We start from the raw sequence: 7,475 nt of genomic DNA, 5'->3' as shown, positions 1-7,475 counted from the left end.
GAAAAACAAGGAGTTGATTATTTCAGAACAGATAAATACACTGTTTTGAGGTGGTGATTTACAAAGGTTTAAATACATTTTAAAGTGCTCCATGAAAATAAGAATGTTAACCACAGAAAAAACATATTTCTAAAACAGCATACAGACATTTCTCTAGAGTAGTGGTAATTACTACAACAATAAAATTGTAATTTACCAAAATCATTCATAATTTATTTGTACATTTAAACCCAAATTATAAGTGTGCTTTCTTGTGTTACCATAAATATAAATTACCATAAATGATGAAATTTGGCTGGTTTATGTTATTATGTGTCACTGATTTGTTAAATTGGTTAATTTTATTCTTAGTGTTATCCTTCCAATTATACATGTAACATTTCATATTACCAATATTTTCTTGCTTATAAATAAGTAAAGATATTTTTCTAAATTAAAGTCACTTTAAGTTGATTTCACCTCTTTGTATTTGTAAACACATACACATAAAAAACTGTAATTCATGTACTTTTACTGCTGTAATAATTATTTTAGTACAATATATAGTGAACAACCTGTTAGAGTAGTAGTATTTATCAGTATATACAAAACAAGACTACCAGACCAAAGACATGTATAAGAATACATAAATAGGAGATTGTAAAAGTATTGATAAAAACCCTCAATGTTGCAAATTAAAATAACTTAAAATAAATAAAAATTATCAAAATAAATTGTTATAAACCAATAATTAAACCAATAATTACATTTTTTTGGCCATGTGGTTTCAGAGAAAATAAAGTTATTCTGCGATACAACTTTAGTTAAAACATGTAAAATAGACAACCTTCACTGTGTTGCAAATGTTGTCCCCAGGGTCATGATTGATTGAAACATAGTAAAGTCGCTTAAGCATGATACATACGACCCAGGGTAATGATTTATTGATACATAGTAGACAGCAACTCAACAATGTTACATACATGTATGCCCCAGGGATTTGATTTATTGAAACACAGTAAACCAGGCCTTTTCTGTCTATTTTGGGAAAAAGTACTTAGCAAAATTGGGATTTTTCGAGTCGCAAAATCTTCCAAATTGGGAAGAATTTGCATCGACAAAAGCATTATTTGGGAAATAATTTTTCTGATTTTTTCTTATTAAATATAAGGTTTTCATAGATAGGCATTGCCCAAAAATGTTAAGAAAGTATAAAATGGTTTTTTTTTTACCATGCAACAGTCATTGTCCACTGCTAACGTAAGTACGTGTATGATAAAAAACAACAACATATTTTGTTATGCTTGAAGTTCAAATAAAATACATTATAGATCAATATGTCATTAAGGATTTTTGGGATTTTTTATGAAAATTCACAGTCGAAGGACCTTCATCCAACATATTTTTATTCAAATTTCAAGTTGCCAAATGTCTGGAGGCAACCATTTTTTGAAACACATAAGTAAAGCTGAACATCATATATGTACAGTATTGAAATGTTAAGGAGCTACAAAGGGAAGTGACTCTGAATCTGGCAGTGGAAAATGTTCATCACTTGCTTGCTAATGGGCGAGTCAGATTCTGGGTTAACCGTAGACTGACTGGGGGTAGTATATCCCCACAAAACATTCAGTTTGTGTGTGACTTTCGAGTAAATTTATCGTATTTCACTTCGATAGTACTTCAAATTATGCGACATTTTTAGACTGCGTCAGATTTCCGTATTTTTTTACCCAAATTTACTATTTCGAACCACAGTAACGTTGAAAGTGAAACTAGTCCATATTTATTTACCTCAGACCATCGATATTGATTCTCGACCAATTTACAATAATTAATGCGTGCACATACCTTATAATTCTGAATAATCCAGCACTTCAATATTTAAAAGCTTAGTCTCAAGATCGCAAAATTGCATTATGGAACACACGATACGATGACGTTCTACTCTTTGGCAAATTAAAACACAGGGCCTGATTATTTGAAACATGGTACCTACAGGGAAACGCATTTTTCGGCTTTCATTATTTTGGTCGGATATTGGGAATTTTATTTTGATAATTGGGAAAAAACATCCATATTTGGCATTGGGAATAGGTCTGACTATCAAACCTGTGAGATAGGCAGAAAAAGGCCTGAGTAGACAACCACTAAAACATGTTAAATAAGCCCAGGGTCATGATTTATTGAAACAAAGTAGTCAGCCACTAAACCATGTTACATAACCTCACGGTCATGATTTGTTGAAACACAGTGAGTAGACAGCCACTAAACCATGTTACAATTACGCCCCAGGGTCTTGAGTAATTGAAGCATACAGGGGTTTCACTGGCCCCAAAAAAGTTGTCGCAACTTTTTGGCGACATGAAATCCTTCAATTAATATGACCTTAATCCGAACTTATCTTTCATGACAATCAATAAAAAAATATGTTCAACTAAATAATGTCATTGACTATGTAATTACTTTAATAACTATAATTTTCTATAATTATCCAAATTACAAGAAATAACTTTAATAAGTCTGAATATTATTTGTATATCAATATGATAAACATCACAGGTGACAAAAATAATCAAATAATTTTAAGTCGAGACAAGCTAAACTTTAAATTGACTTCAATGCAAGAGTAGGCACTGACTATTAAGGAGTCCTTGGACACCATGGAGTGGTCCACTACAACAGCAATATGGTCTTCTTTTACTCCAGACATGTGATGAACATAAACTTCTGATCACAAACACTTATAATCTTGCCCCTCAATCAACTCCCATTAACAAACGTCATGGATGCACCCTCGCTTAAAACACTGGCATCTTATTGACTATGGTATCTTTAGAAAAGATGTACTAATGACCAAATAGATGTCAGTTACCAAATTCTCGACACACTACCGCTTCATCATTACCAAGCCCAACATATACATATTCAGCCCATAAAACAATGGCAAAGAAAGAAGTCCCCTTAACCCTTGATCATTGCCAAGTTAAAGACTGCCAGCTGCATGCTGTCTTTTGTGAATGCTACAGCCACAAACACTCTTGGGGCAAGAAACACAAAGACTGGTTTGATGAGAGGACATTCAGCAGTTATTGGATGAGAAACACCATCTCCACAAAGCCTACAACAGAAACCCCAAGTCCATAGCCAGGAATGATGCATTCAACAACATACCGTAAAACGCTGTGTATAACGCGCATTTATGTATAACGCGCATCTACTTTTTGAAGCAAAAAAATCGGGAAAAAAAAATTTTGAAACAAAAAAAAATTAAGGCAAAATTTCCGTACCGTAGGCTCACTGAAAATCGTTTTATTTATATTGCCGATCTCACGTGTTATTTTATTTTTCAATAATTAATTATCTTAAAGACTATAACGATAAAGATACAACTTGTTTTTGTGTGTTTTTTTTTAAATTATAATATTATGCTTAAATGTTTCGATTTAAATGAATTATGCATGAAATGCACAATTTCCAAGAGGATACCATAGAGGTTTTCATCATAAGTCTCCGAAGTAACTGTCCACAATTTTATCGTGTAGGAGTAAACATTGCGGAATGATTTGTGTTCCTGGTATAACTAAGACATTGAAATTTTTTATTGGTATTGGCACGGGGTTATTCACACATGACTAATTCACAACCGCGCATTTTATTTACATTTCCCATCTCACGCGTTCTTTTTGAGTGTCTATAATTGACAGGAGACTTTAACAACTCAAACTTCTCAACACCATTACTGACATTACCGGCGTCAAACAAACAATGGAGGTGTGAAGTTGTTTGCCGGTTCGCATGTTTTGATAATAGCCCAGCTACACAAAACTTGACAGGTGAGGCAAATTGCTCGATAATCACAACCCCAATCTTGACAAGACGTATGAAAACGTGTAAACAAACACAACATCAATTTTATTAACACATTTGAAAAGCAAGAAAAATAATAATAAATATATCGGGAAAGACCTTGCCGACATACTATTGTAAATCGACAAGTGCCCCAAAATAAATTGTGTAACCCTAGTACAGTAGGGTATAATATTGTGGGAAAAAACAATAAAGTTTAAATAAAAATGGCTTCCTTGTTTTTCATTTTCTTCTTCAAATTTATTTGATTTCAATGCTCTGTATGTACCTGAAAAAGATAGAAAATATTAATGTTAACTTTATAACGTTTGTCCATCTATATTCAGATCGTAAATATAACACAATTATTAACATAATTACAGTTAAAACAACGGGGAACAGAATGATGCGAGTTACCGTAACTGGGTAACTGACAGGGAAAAAATGTCTTGGCATGTCTGTAGTTGTGCATAACGCGCATCAAGTTTTTAAAATTAAATTTGGGGGTAAAAATGTGCGCCTTATACACAACGTTTTACGGTAAGCATAAACTTTGTAAGATGCAAGATGCTTAGATCAGCAAACAAGAGCTGTCAGAGGACAGCGCGCTCGACTATTCGAGTGCTTGACAGTATAACGTAAGCCACCATAGGGAAATTTTTCATATTCAATATTTAATTAGACTATCTTTCAAAAACAAAAAAAGGAAAAAAAAAATATTATTTTTTTTTTTTTTGGGGGGGGGGGTAGGGGGGGGTAGGGGGTGAGAGGGGGGAATAATGTGGGGTGTGTTAATTTATTAGATGATTTAAAAAAAATTGGGGGGGGGGGAGGTTGGGGGGAAGGATTCTGGGTAGGGGCGTGGGGTATTGTTTGGGTGTTATCCATTGTGGTATTCAGGTAAGTGTTGTTTTGTCAAAGTATTAATAAAATCTGATCACAAATAAAGAAGTTATGGCAATTCATTTAAAAAAAATGTTTTGTTATCTAAGTATAAAAGGGGCCATAATTCTGTAAAAATGCTTGATACAGTTGTCTGCTCTGGTTTATAGGTTGGGGTCATGTTGGTAAACAAGTATGCAAAATATGAAAGCAATATGTCAAGGGACATAGGAAATATTTGGGGTAGTACGCAAACTTTAACATAGATTTAGCAATAATATGCATATTATAAGTATAAAAGGGGCAATAAATATGTCAAAATGCTTGATACAGTGGTCTGCTCTTGTTTATAGGTTGGAGTCATGTTGGTAAACAAGTATATATGCAAAATATAAAAGCAATACATCAAAGGACATAGGAAATATTTGGGATAGTACGCAAACTTTAACATATATTTATCAATAATATGCATATTCTAAGTATAAAAGGGGCACTAATTCTGTCAAAATGCTTGATACAGTTGTCTGCTCTTGTTTATAGGTTGGGGTCATGTTGGTAAATAAGTATGCAAAATATAAAAGCAATATATTAAGGGACAATGAAAATATTTGGGGTAGTACGCAAACTTTAACATTTGCACACAAACGCCAACGCAAATAAACGCTAACGCTGCGCTGGGGTGAGAAGTATAGCTCCACTTTATTTATTTCATATATAATAGTCGAGCTAAAAAACAATAACAATACAAACAAGGGACACGCACAGAAATCAGGTATTCCTATTCTAATGCATTTTCAATCAATGTTATAATATATTAAATCATATTAATAATATTTTAATAATCTATCAGATTTATTGAGTGTCTGTATTATTGGCTAATGTTTTAAGCAATTATATTTGTTCATTTTATTTATTATAAATATATATGTATATTCAACATGTACAATTTTAAAAACTTGCACTTTCGGACCAGCATAACTTTTTATTTGGGAAGCAGTACTGAGTAGCAAGCATAAAAGAGTCGGGAATCAGTAATGAGATGTAAGCTGGGAAGCAGAATGAGTAGTAAGCATGAAAGAGACACATTGGAAAACCATGAGAATTTCGGGAATCGCCCCGGCGAAATGTTGTTCATGATTTCATGAACACTTCAAGCCAATCAAGAACTGTTCATGAACGGTTCTGAAAAAGTTCCTTAGCTTGGTTCATGAACTTTTGGACATGAACTGTTCTTAAGACATGTTCATGAACTGTTTATGAATTATTGTTGAACATTTCAAAGTTCATGAACAGTTCTTCATCTAACCATAAATACTTAGTGATGAACATTTCATGCACAAGTATTTCTAATGACTTTTCTGAGACAGACTTTAAGGATCCATCATGAATAATTCATGAATTCCTTTGTGCTAGATGTTTCATACAAATTTTTGAAAGTAATATTGAAATGTCTAGCATACAAATCTAGATTTGTGAAACCTGTGAAGTTAGTATGAATATGCATAGTACTTTCACCACTGTAAGTAAGAGTTCTTGACCTGTTCTAGAGAATTTTAAGAACATTTGTAAAAGAACTGTTCAAGAACTGCCTTCAGGAACACTTCAATAAACACTCAATAAACTTATCAGGTTCATATTAAATTTACATCCTAGGTCTCACATAGGTAAAGAACATTTTACTAGACTTAACTGGTTGCCTATTGAAAGTCGAGTAAACCAGATCACACTTTGTCATGTTTTTAAAATAAGCTCTAAGTTGGCTCCGCTATATATGGAAGATAATTTTACTCCAGTCAGTAATATTCACAATAAGAATACTAGGTTCAGAGTTAGAACACAGTCAGACTCTCCTAATACTGATCTAAACATGCATGATTGCAATAGGTTTGCCATTCCAAGGGTCAAGGGTTCTGGCAAAAAGTCATTTGCTTTCAATGGGTGTACTCTCTGGAACTCTCTTCCTCAGCATATCAGAGATGCCAAAAGTATTCCATCTTTTAAACACAGTGTTAGGGAGCATTTTTTAAGCCAGACAGATTTTTAATATGCATCTCTTTAAGATTTCTTACTGTTGATTTAACTTGAATGTCAATATAGATAGATTTATTGTGTCTTATCTAGTTGCTGTATGATTATTCTTTAGCTTGGCAAATAATTTTATGTTAATTTTTAAGCACTTAAATTGTGATAACTTCTTAATAATTGTCTAGTCTAGAACTTATCAGAATATATTCTATGCATTTAGGTTAGTGTAACTTAAATATGTCACATGTCTTTCATTATTATTCACTGTGATATTACTATATACTGTGATATAAAACGTTGTCTCCTATGTCATACAATATTATAACTAAAGGACCACAATGGAAATAAGGGTTTAATTGCAAACCCTTTATTGTGCAATCCTTAACGTATAATGTTGATTGACATGGCTTTGTTTATACATGCAGGTTGTTTTTTATTACTTATTGTGTGTATATAACATGCTGCCATGTAAATCTATGCATTTTATGTTGAAATAAATCTATCTATCTATCTATCAATAACTTTTTAAGGACCTTTCCTGTTCTTGAATTATTCTTAAACTATTCTTGAACACTTTAAGAACTTTTTTGAACAACATGTTTCCTTCTGATGTTCTTAAACAGGTCTACACAATGTTTTTGAACGTATGATGGACTTTTTAAGAATCCAAAATGTTCTTAAAAGGATCTGTCATTGTTTTTGGAAGACTTAAAAGACAAGTTTAAGAACGTTTTAAGGAC

This window comes from Dreissena polymorpha, chromosome 11 (assembly GCF_020536995.1).
Source record: "Dreissena polymorpha isolate Duluth1 chromosome 11, UMN_Dpol_1.0, whole genome shotgun sequence".
NCBI lineage: Eukaryota > Metazoa > Mollusca > Bivalvia > Myida > Dreissenidae > Dreissena > Dreissena polymorpha.
Note: the sequence above shows the minus strand (reverse complement) of the source record.